The sequence below is a fragment of the Anomalospiza imberbis genome, chromosome 15, assembly GCF_031753505.1.
Source record: "Anomalospiza imberbis isolate Cuckoo-Finch-1a 21T00152 chromosome 15, ASM3175350v1, whole genome shotgun sequence".
NCBI lineage: Eukaryota > Metazoa > Chordata > Aves > Passeriformes > Viduidae > Anomalospiza > Anomalospiza imberbis.
In genome coordinates this window covers 16318517-16331060 of record NC_089695.1, presented here as the reverse complement: position 1 = coordinate 16331060, position 12544 = coordinate 16318517, and positions in this window count along the sequence as shown.

Here is a 12544-nt window from a genome sequence, read left to right as displayed (position 1 = left end):
TGCCCAGTATTTGAGGACCTGGAAGGGGAAGGTGCCCGGTGACCTGAGAGTGGTCTCAAGTTGATATAATTCTGCTTTCCTTGGCTTCTGTGAAATGCTTGGTGGAAAAATAACAACTGGGCCAAATCCCATTATTTTACATCAAGGTAATCAAAGTGGTCACTTCACTGGCTGCTGCAGAACGAGCTATTTCCTCTCTGCATTAGCCAGTTCAGCCTTCAGTTTCTCTCCTCTTTGAAGAGTGAGTGGGTTGGGGGCTGAATGTCCAGATAAAACACCTTCAAACTGAGCTGGGCAGACTTCTGGAGACATTTGGCTATGTGAGACTTCATTGTGTGCCAGAGGCAAAGCAACCCCAGCAATTCATTCAACGAGGGGGTGTGTGGGAGGACAATGCAAAAGAAAGAAAATGATGGGCCTCAAACTGATAGGCAGCAAAATTTTGAGGACCTCTGAAGAATGCTTCAAATAAACATTTAAAAATTTGCATTAACATTTTGGACATTGTGGTACAAAGCTGAAAAAATCCTCTTTATTTGTCGGTTTGTTTCTACAATCTTTTGATCAGCGTTTCTGTTTAGATTTGTGAGGTTTTGTCAATGGTAAGTTTTAAACTGTTTATTTCTGTGTCCAGAAACCTTTGGTCCCCTTCAGAATGAGTTTCCCCCCTTTTTTCCAGGAAAGGATAAAATTTATCCTGCTAATTACATCTGATCAGATTGCCACACTGGTTTGGTCATGGGATAATGTTTCCAGACACTTATAATAAGATTTTGTGCCTCATTTTCCTTTTCTGTGCATTAATTCTCCCTGCTGCAGTTGGACAGAGGTGGATGCTGTTGGTGGAGGGGTTTAGCTCTCATGGAATGCTTTAGGATTCACTGATGGATCATCTCTTCTGGGATGGAAATAACCCTTGGCACATCTCGTGTTTCATAAGAGGAGGATATGATTTTTCTTAGCTTACAGGTCTCTAGAAAGGTGCCTTTCATTATAATGCAACCCATTTACACTCCCAGGCTAAAAGAAAGACTGAAGCTGTCATTAAATATTTTGTCAAAAGGTTTTCATTGTAGTCTCTGGTCTGTAAGCAAACTCTGCTTGCAGGGAATGCCCATTTTTTAGTGAGTTTTGTGCTTTCAAACCTACACTTGGTCAGTAGTGTCTGGAGAGCATCCCAGCCCTTCAGAGCTAGGGTGTGCTCAGGTCAGTGGTGCAGCTCCAGGTCCTTATGCCACTGAAACCCTTCAAGGACACACTTCCTCCACCCCAGGGGATGCTGGGCTATGAATGGGATCAGCCTCTTCTGATGGAATTTGGCCTTTTGTCAAGGTTAATGTAACAGAGAAGGTTGGAAGGTTTTGGAGGGGGATTTTCTGCCGTGCTGGGCACAGATGGTGGCTGGTTCAGGATGAAGAGGAGGATGGGTGGCTCATCAGCAAGTTGCTGTTCTTGTTTGTAGGAGAGTTAAAGAGATCCACCATCCCTTTTAGGATGACCCCCCCCCCAAACCCTTGCCTTTCCAGGGGACTGGTCCTTAAAAGACCCTCTCCTGCTTTTGGTGGCCGTGGTCAGGTTTCCAGCTGGCTCGCTGTGCTTGCTCCGTTTGTCACGTTGGACTGGCAGTGCTGAGGGCTGTGACTGCAGAGCTGGCAGGGAAATGTCCAGACAGCCCCTGAGCAGCAGCTTAATGCCTGTGCAGGTACGGAATGTATTTATAGCTGAATGCACAGTCTGTGTGTGTGCACATGTGTGCCTGGGAAAGTTTCAGAGGCAGAGGATAATGCATCTCAATTACACCCCCGTCTGGAGCTACAGCCCCGCTCAGGAATTGAAAAGCTGCAAAGAATCCACCGAGGTTAAAAGCACCATTTGGTTTCCCTCGCCAGAGGGACACTCATCAATATCTCTCTCTGTTAACAGCAGAGGGTTAAAGCCTTGGCAGTGTTCTCAGCCACCAGATGCAGGCAGAGGTTTTTTTGTGAAAGGCGATTTCATTGCTGCTGGGTTAAAGCTCCAATTTTGCCTGACGCTGCAAGTTTGTTGAAAGCAGGAAAGGAGTGCACAGACGGCTGGCTTTCCCCCTTTGTACGTGTCCCGTGGATGAACTGGCCTCCTGTTTTATCCCAATCAAGGCAGATTTCTCTACAATTCACTCCCCACTTGGCATCACGTGGAATCCTGGGTGCCCTGAGGTGAGGGGCTGGTGCTTGGTGTTTGTGCTGCACCTCTGGCCAGAGCCCAGCTTCCATGGTCACTGTGCTGGAGGAGCTGGCAGAGGAGTTCTGAGTGCAGCTTCATCATCTCACACATGCTCTGCCCAGCTGAGCTGATCTCAGGGGGAGGCTCCTTACTCAACCTTGAGCTTTTTCCTGCGCCAGGCTTAGAAGCAACCTTAGCACTGCTGAATCCCATTCCTTTCCCTAACGCATCTCTAATAATAAATCACATTTTCTCTCTCTGCCTGACAAAGGACACTCCCTCCCAGAGCAGATTTCTTCAGCACAGACCCGCTGTGCTGCTCAACTCTGCCTCTTAAAAACTTAAGCCACTTCCCCGAGGTTACACAGCAACTCCTTGGCTTCACCAAGTGACTGAGACACCCCTGATGGAGTGGTGGTTGTACTCCCATCTCCTTGGCGAGGAATTTTCTCTGTCTGACACCCCCAGTCCCCTCCAGCTGCCCGAGGGGCTGCACAGCACAGCTGGGGACACCTGGCCCTGCTCCTCGGGGGCTCTGCAGCCCAAGCAGGGACATCTGCTCCGAGCTGAGAGCTGGCACCAGGAGGGGTTTGGCCTTGGAAGGAAGATATTTACTTTGTACAGCTTCTCTGTAAAGCAGCGTTGGCTGGAGAAGCCCAGCAATCTATTTAGTCTAGGAACAGCAGAGCATGCCAGTTCCTCTGGAAGAGCCCCCCTCCCCTCAGTCCAGCTGGTTACTTGGACAATACTTTCCTACAGGAGGGAAAAAAAGATGCTTTATTCCTCCCTCTTGGTCATCCTTGCTCCACAGCACTGTGCAGTTGTCTGCGGCTCACAGGTCAGGGTGGGGAGGGAGAAAAACCCTTTCAGTTCTGTGGAAATGAAGGAATTTCCATACAGGAGGAAGCTCTCCTCGGGATAATTTCTGTTCTTCTCAGCAGGACCTGCTGCAGAAATCTCTCAAAGCTGCTGCCTTGTGCCAGCCATGGCTAAACTCGAGTGTACCCTGCTGCAGGCTCTGCTTTTCCACTGTGAGGTTCAGCCAGCTGGTCCTGATGGCAGAGCAAGGCTTGGGATTGAGTGTGAGGATGAAAAGTTTATGTGAGACCTTTAATAAGGAAAAGCACAGCTCTGTGTGTGTGAGTGGCCCTGGTGACAGGAAAGTGCCCGTGCCAGGGTGCTGGAGCCAAGGCAGGGATCCCTCATCAGCCTGGAAAGGACCAGACCAGGTGCTCCATGGAGCTGGAGCCTCCATCCTCTGTCAGGAGCCCAGAGCAAATCTCCCAGGAGTTATGATGTCCCAGTCCCATGGGACTTCCAACCTCTTTGGGTTGGATGAGACCTTAAAACTTATTTCATTCCCAATCTTATTTTATTTTCCCATCCATTTCTGCAGTGGCCTCTCACCCCCTGAGTCAAAATCACCACTTCTAAGGCTTCTCTTTAAATCTGCCATTTCCAAGATAAGAAAAGGGGGCTGGAGCATCCTTTAGCCAGCCATCCTTTTGTGCCCTGTCCCAGGGCAGCCACTGATCACAGAGGGAGCTGCTGGCCTGTGCTGCACAGAGCAAAGGGGGTGCCAAGGACAGTGCCAGAGCTGGGAGAGACTGGGGAACAGAAGATCCTGAATGGGGAGCACAGAGCCAGAGCGTGCCCTGGGCGGGGACCCTCAGGAGAAGGAGCTTGAAGCCCTGAATGGTTTAAGTTTCACTTAAACCGTGTCTCCAGGAAGAATTTTGGGGATTTCACAAGGCTGGGCACAGGCACCAGCAGGGTGTGGGTGTCCTGCCAGGATGACCACCTCAGGGTGCCCTGAGGACACGGTGCTGGCCAGACCCCGCGGGGCACCTGGGGGCTGTGTTTGGACTTTCTCAGTTCAGAGCACACCTGCCTGGCTTGAAAACCTGACTCTGCAGGCTGGGGAATGTCCAGGAGAGGCTGAGCCCCACTGCAGGCTCTGACACCTCGTTCAAACCCCCTGGATTGCAGCGTGAGGGGTTTCTCCTGGGCAGACAGTGAGGGCAGGAGCTGCTTTGCGCTGGGCTGTGCTGCTCCAGGGGGTGCCCTGGGGAACAGGGACGTGGCCAGTGCTCCTGGGATGGGGCCAGGAGGAGCAGCACAGGGTTTGGCTGCCCTGTGGGGACCACGCAGTGCCTGCCTGTGCTCAGGCTGGCTCTGCACAGAGCTGACGTCTCCTGGTTTGTGTCACATTATGCATTATGTGATAATTATAAAAATGTGAAAATAGAACTCGCAGTACCAAGCAGGCAGCACGCAGCTTTGAGTGGTGCCATGTGTGTTTTCCTGCTTCCCCTCCGAGGATAAATGGCCCTTTGAGAAAAGAGCCTCGTGTTTGGTTTAAGTTTCTCATTGCTCCATAGGGGTTCTTCCTTGTAGGGCTCTTGGAGCAGGATTAGCTGGCAATGGGTGGCACAGTTCCCTTGGTACATAGTGATCCAGCTCTGCTTTCCAAAGGGCTCAGGGCTGCTGCAGTTGCCTCTTAATTCCTGCCAAGTGCCCGAGGGGGTTGATGTGAGCCAGTGGAAATGCCGGGTCCATCCTGGGATGGATGTGCGGGGATGAACTGTGGTTTGCCATTTGCTCCTCCCCATTATCCACACAAAGGCAGGTCCCCTCCGAGCCAGCTCCTTGGGGACATTGTTCATTTTCTCTTGCTGGGTGGCACTGGTTTGTTTTTCAGCACTGGTTTCCTGTTTCGCTGGCAGCTTCCAAGGCCAGCATGGAGCAGGAGAAGCAGCTTGGGATGTGCTGAGTGGGGGGATGAACCTTCCTGTGGTCCCAGCAGACAATGGGATGTGCTGCTCTGTGTCACCACGGCAGAGAGGGAGCAGCAGGTGCTGCAGACACCCCCCAGTGCTCTGGGGGCTCCTCTCCTGCCACTTCAAAACCACTGAACGGTTCAGGCTGGAAGAGACCTTAAAACTCATCTCTTTCCCAATCTTCTTTTATTTTCCCATCCATTTCTGCAGTGGCCTCTCACCTCTGTGTCAAAATCACCACTTCTAAGGCTTCTCTTTCAATCTGCAATCACAGCCAGAGGCTATTTCCAAGATAAGAAAAGGGGGCTGCAGCATCCTTTAGCCAGCACCAAGCTAACTGGATATATTGGTGTTCATACTGTGGGTTATTTAATGAGGAACATGGCCTGATTATTTGGTTTCTGGAGGAATACTGACCTGTGCAACAGCCAGGAGAATTTTCAATCAGTGCCTGCTCCTCTATGCAAAAAATTACAGATTTTGGCTGTGAGCTCTCATTTAAGCTCATGGGTTTTTTTCTGGATAAAATCAGGGGAGCCCCTAGGGAGCTGAAATTCAGCTATGGAGAAGGAAGAGAAGAAGGGGCTGATGTTTCTAGATTTTGAAATCTAGCTCTTATTTCTAGGCCTTGAAAGCAGTGGGGGTGGCTGGCACTGAGAACAGGTCTGTGCACTGCTGGGCTCCTTTAGGGTGAGAAGGAATCCCTGATGTTGGAAAGGGAGAGCAGGAAGCTGGAGGGAGGCAAGGCTGGCTCCCAACTGAGTCCCCTTCTGCTCCACTCAGAGGATCTGGTTACAGAGAAAACACCCCTGGCTGTGCTGGGCTTGTGTTACAGACAAGGGGGACCCCTCCTTTCCGAGCTGGGCTGGGTTTCTGTTGGCACAAACTCCCTGTTGTCCTGGATAAACCCTTGTCAGGAGCCGCCCTGGGAATGAGCAGGGGGCAAAGCTGGGAGCTGAAAGGGCTCCTGAGCCTGTCCAGTGGCCACCTGCAGGAGGGAGCTTTGCCTCCCTGCTGGAGGTGGTGTTGTAACAGAGCAGGGAAGTGCTTGGCTTTCCCTGGGCTGGGGTGGGATGGACACTCACACCAGGCTGCTGGAAGCCTCAGAAAGGGAGAACCTTGGGGCAGCACCCAGCTCCTGGCCAGGGAGATGGCCTGGGGAGCAGAGCTCTCCTGGAGGGCGTGAGGAAGCTGTGCTCCATCCTCACATGCATCCCTTTGCTCTCACCCCACCTCCCTCATTCTGGACAGAAACGGTGATTCAAGGATTATATTTCAGGTGTTAAGAGTGAAAAAGGCACAGCTGATTATGACTGGAATGCCAGGCAGTGACACCCACCACGGACAGGGACTGTGCAGTGCTGAGCAGCTGAGGGGAGGGGAGCAGGAGATCCACAGGGATCACCAACCTTTGTGTGGGACCGTGGCCATCCTCTCCATCCTGAAATCCAAGGGCTGACCTGTTTCTCTCTAAGACTGACAAAGAAGCCCCCCTGTTACATTTTTAGTCAGGAACAGCAGAGATGAGGGGAGGAGGAAGGCAGATATTCCCAGGTGCTGCTGCTCAGGCTCTTGTGCCTTTGGGATCTCTGCTTTTTGCTTCCCTCTGTGGAAGTGAGCTATGGAGAAAGAGGAGAAGTTTCACCCAGAGCCTGCTGCACCCACCCTAGTCCTGAACCTCATCCCAAAGGCAATCAGCTACATGGAGAAGCTCTGGGTGTGACACTTTGAGTGTCACAATTCAGTTTCTTCTAAAAACTGGAAAAAAAAAATATATGCCCTTTATTCAGAATCTCACTTTGTGTTGTGAGGTTTCTGCTCCACACAGGCCCTGTGTGCTTTTTCAGTATCGAGAGGAGGATTCCAGGTACAGATCAGTTCAATAAATATACTCCCTGATTTTTTTTTTTTTAGATTTCCTAAAATACAGGCAATATGTCATTGTCAGGAGACAGCGATTCTCTTCAGATCTGTGGGCTGAGTGATTACCTGAAAGGGGTTTTTTTAAAATAAAAAAAATTATTTGAGGGAAGGAGAAGCAGCATTATAAAGGATTTTAAAGCAGGTAGGATCTTCCAACCCACTGATGTAGGAAGCTGATATGTCATATGTGTGAAAACAAATGAGAACTTAACAAGGGGAGGGGATAATGACTCAAGAGAACTTTTTGCTTGTTACGCAACCAGAAATCCCAGGACCTCAGAAATATTTGAAAGTATCACATTTGCCCCTATTCTGTAAAAAAAAAAAAAAAAAAAAAAAAAAAAATCAGCAGTCCCTCCTTTCTAGCATCCAGTCCAGAGGTAATCCAGTGCTGCAATTTGAAACTTGTGTGTTATATGGGCTGAAATAGTTGTGTGTTGCACAATTTTCAAGCAAGTTGAGGGAGGGAAATAAAATGCTGATTTTTTTTTTTTTAAAGACATATCATTCCTTGGTAGTGCTCATAGTCAGAAAGTGCAACTTTCTGATTTGTTGCCACCCTCAGGACGTGTGAGGTCCAGGGAGAAAGGCACACATGGGGCTTTGTGGTGGGCAAAAGGTGGCATTTCCTCCTCCTGATGGAGCAGAGGGCACTGAGAAGAGTGAAGGGATGAAAGAGGGTTATTGATAAGCTGTTCTTGATAATGCTGATAAAATGCTATTGATACATTTTATTGATAACACTGATAAAGTGCTATTGATAAACTGCTATTGATAATGCTGATAAAGTGTTCTTGATAGCACTGATAAAGTGCTATTAATAAATTTATTGATAGCACTGATAAAGTGCTATTGATACACTGTTATTGATAGCACTGATAAAGTGATACTGAAAAATTGCTGTTGATAACACTGATACGGTGCTGTTGATAAACTGTTATTGATAACACTGATAAAGTGATACTGATAAATTGTTATTGATAACACTGGTATAGTGCTATTAATAAACTGTTGTTGATAACACTGATGAAGTGCTGTTGATAAATTGTTATTGATAACACTAAAAAGTGCTACTGATAAAGTGTTACGGATAACCTGTTATTGATAACACTGATAAAGTGCTATTGATAAATTTTTATTGAGGACACTGACAAAGTGCTATTAATAAACTGTTGTTGATAACACTGAAAAAGTGCTACTGATAAAGTGTTATGGATAACCTGTTATTGATAACACTGATAAAGTGCTATGGATAACCTGTTATTGATAACACTGATAAAGTGCTATGGATAACCTGTTATTGATAACACTGATAAAGTGTTATGGATAACCTGTTATTGATAACACTGATAAAGTGCTATTCATAACCTGTTATTGATAACACTGATAAAGTGCTATTCATAACCTGTTATTGATAACACTGATAAAGTGCTATTCATAACCTGTTATTGATAACACTGATAAAGTGCTATTCATAACCTGTTATTGATAACACTGATAAAGTGCTATTCATAACCTGTTATTGATAACACTGATAAAGTGCTATTCATAACCTGTTATTGATAACACTGATAAAGTGCTATTCATAACCTGTTATTGATAAATTGTTATCCCTCTGCTGTGACAGCACACACAGAAGGGATGTGACACCATTTCTCCAGGACGATAACTTTGCTTTAAAAGAACCCAACACTGTGAGGAGTACAGGGGGTGGATCTGAGATAAGGACCCGTGGGCAGGGAAGCTGCTGAAAGTGATGGTTCAGGGTGGTGCCAGACCTGACAGAGAGCAGGCTCTGACTCTCATCTCCACTTGCCTCTGAGTGAAACCCTTCAGCCAAAGTGCCAAAGTGAGCTCTCACTTCCAAGGACAGCTGAGCGTGGTCACTAAAGCTGTCATCAGGTGTGGCCAGCAGGGCAGGAGAAGGTTTTCAAGGCATTGCTGACTCTAAGCTCAGGGTTGCACAAGATGCTTGCTCTGTGCTGCTGCTGCAAGTTATGTTTAGCCTCTTGGAAATATTCCCAGCCCACCAGGAGTCATTTCTGACTAACAGGCACCCCTTAATCTGTCTCTAATCCCCCCTATAATTTTACACCTATTTAGCCTCATCCAAATAAAAGCCCTCAGTTGCTTAAGTAACGACTGACGGGGCTTTGCATCTCTGCTGGGAAATAAATATTATAATCTCCTTTTCTAAACAAGCAAACTGGCCCTTGACGAGGCAAATAACTTCTCAAGTGAGGGAGGAGCAGGTCTGGCAACAGATGCTCTGCCAGTGCCCTGAACCGACCATAAAACCCCCAGTGAGGACAGACACCAGCCCTTCCCCACAGAGCTCATCCCCATGGGCTGCCTGCAGTGCTGGGGGCATTTCTGGGCCAGCTGTGGAAGGGGACAAACACCCCCAGATCCTACATGTGAGCATTTCTTGTGCATTCCTGGCCCTGTGTAGGGAAATGCTTGTAAAACCAGAACCCTCCAGGGCTGCCCCTGATGTCTGCAGAATGCGGCATTGCCAGCAAGCTGTAAAACACCCCTGGCTTGTTTGCAATGTGATTTAAAAAGCCCCAAAGGTACAGAAAGCTGTACCTGATGGCACGGCACCTTGTGTGTGTTGGGAGCCAGGGCAGGATGGCCCAGCTCAGCTCTGCCTGGGACACCCTGCCCAGGAGCTTTGCCAAGAGGTCTCTTTTCCATCAGATCATCCCAGTGTGGCCCCTCTCCCCTGGCATGGGGAAAGACGAGCTCGTGTTCTTCCTCTGATGTTCTGCAGTGCTGCTGGAACGAGGGACGAGCCGTGGTTTTGTGGGACTGTGTTATCTGCAGCTCACATGGAAGCTGGGCCCACTTTTCACCCGCTGTGGAAAACGCCAGGAAAAGTTGCAAGGGAAATCCCCAAGCTGTGTTTCCTGCACACCAGAGAGCTGCAGGAGAGGAGAGAATCCATGGGCACCCCCTGTGAATAGCTGAGTGACACAGTCACCAGAAATTCACTATTCCCAAATCTGAGGATAGCTGAGGAGGCCTCAACGCTGCACATTTTCATTTTGTTTGCCTTGATTGCCCAGCAGAACGAACAGCACTGGGTGGGAAAGGGAAAGGTTTGGAGGCTGTCAAACCAAATTCTCCCTCCTGGTTTTGTCACCTGAATCCTTAGGTCAAAAAGCTGCTTGTGTACAGCGGAGGGAAGAATTCAGCCTCCTTGTACAGAAGTTTCCTGCTGTGGTGGCTTCCTTTGTGCGGCCCAGTGGGGTTGGAAGGAAAATCAGATGTTAAATCCATGCCTGTGGCTGGCAAACCTCTCTCCAGTGCAGGAGAAAGGATCAGGACCAGGATCTGGGAATCAGCTGCTTGGCCTTGCTGTGGGGATGCACAGCTCCCAGAAAACACAGCAAAGAGGATGCAGCACCCCAAGAAGGGCCACACTGAGAGGAGTTCTGCCCTTCTTTGGCAGTGCCCTGGGCACGGAGGAGATGAGGTGGAGCAGAGGTGGACGTGCCCCCGAGCATGCAGCGCTGCAGGGAGCAGAGCGAGCAGATCTCAGGGGCGTTCTGCGAGCCCCTGCTCTGTTCAGGAGGGGCTGCCTGCTTAATCAGTGACTTCAGTGATTTATGGAGGGCTGGTTAAGTGTCCCTTGAAGCCAACGGGAGCCTTTTGATGTCAGGAGCCTTCAGCTGGAGCCACAGCCTGCCCATTCTTGCAGCATCTGGGCAGTGGCAAGCAGAAAGCAGCGATGATAAAGTGGGCACTGAGCGAGGCAGGGCTGAAAGGGAAAAGCCTTCCCTCGGACAAAAGCCTGGCTCCAAGGTACAGTGTTTCTCAGAGCCCTGAAATGCACAAACTGTTGCTTTCTCTGGGGGCTTTTCAGGGTTGTGTTTTGTTTTTTAATGGACAGTCTGTTCTGGGGGCTGTTCTTACCCCTAAGTGCTGCAGCCCCCCCTTGGTGGGGGGGTCACAGCAGTGGCTTCATTAGCATTTATTTAGATGTCTGCCTTGGAAGCAGCTCTGACTGACGAGCTCATTGTCTGGACTTTGCAAATGACCCCGTGGCTCTCCTTATCTCCATTGTGCCACTCAGTTTTAAGCAACCATGATGGGTTTGGGTGAGTGTTAGGGCTGGATTTAATCTTCAAGACATCCTTCTAACCTTAATTCTCACCAAATTGGGCTGGATTTAGTCTTCAGGACATCCTTCTAACCTTAATTCTCACCAAATTGGGCTGGATTTAGTCTTCAGGACATCCTTCTAACCTTGGTTCTCACAAAGTTCTCAGTTTGGAGAGGTGGAGGTGGGTAGATTATTGCTGCTTTTCCTAGGTTGGGGTGATGATGTAGGGAGTCTACAAGTGTTACCCCAAATGAAGCATGGGATCCCAGCTGGAGCTGGGATAGGAACAGGGGAGATGCTGACTCCACCCCCAGGGGTGACTCTGTGCTTTCCCTCTGTTCACTTCTGGCCTGATGAAGCAGTTTCTGGATGCCGTGTGGGCAAAGGATGAGCCAGGTGAAACAATTGCTGGCTGACACTCACACCCACGCTGTCAAAAGGCCAAAGAAAAAATTACATTTCCATCAGCAACGTGTGAATGTTTGGAATATCTGCATCCACAGCCCAGTAAGAGCTACTTGGAGATGTGGAGACAGAGCAGGCAGCTGTGAAATCTCTGTCATTTAGGGGCAAAAGCCCATCAGGGGTGACGTTTTTCACAAGCCAGGCCTATTTCAGCATCTGCAAAAACTCTGAGAGGGTTTTTCCACTTCTGAGTAGTTAAAGCCTAAAAAAATTTAAGCATTTTCACTATGCTGCTCTTTAAATAACAGCAGCAATAATTCTATACCCAGACACTTAATTTTCAAGACCCTTTGGTCTTTAAAAATCACCCCTTGCTTGAAAACAGTTGATGGCAAGAAAATAAACCTGAAAGGCATTTTCCTGCCTCTCCTGGTGCTGGTGGAGCTCTGGACTTCACCTTTTGTAGCCATTTGGAAAACACAAGGATAACAGACAGGGGAGGAGGGATCAGCTCCCAGCTCCTGTGAGCTTTGGTGTCAGGAATTCTCTCCCTCTTTCACGTGCAGTTCTTTGTGGGGTGGATGCTCAGGTGGTACTCCCTGATCCCAGAGGGGTCAGGATTTCCATGAAGGCTGAAGCAAATCCCACAAAGGCAGTGAAATTCTGCAAAATGCTTCCTGCCTTTGGCCAGCCTGGATTTCTGTGGGTGACAGAGCTGTTCAGCACCTTGCAAGTGTGGAGCCCATGTGGGGTGTTGTCTCTAAAAGCTGGAAAAGGGAAAATGCATCTTCCTTATCTGGCTATTTGTAGAAATCACTGCAGGATTAGTACGTAGAGAGGCAAAGAGGAGAAAGGGAGTGGGTGAGAAGCACCTTACATCAGAATCATGTGGCACAGACTGTCTCCCAGGGCATGGGACAGCTGAAAATTCCTACTCCTTCCTGTGGCTGGATCGGATTCCTTTGGTGGAAAGAGGGCAGGGTGCCCTGGGGAAATATCTGCATAGCCCCAGGCCCCTCTGACATCAGGTCAGACATTCTGGGTCACATAACTGGAGACTGCAGCATGAAATTTAATATTTCAATGGATCAAGTGCTCCTGGCACATGGAGCTCCTGCCTGGATGG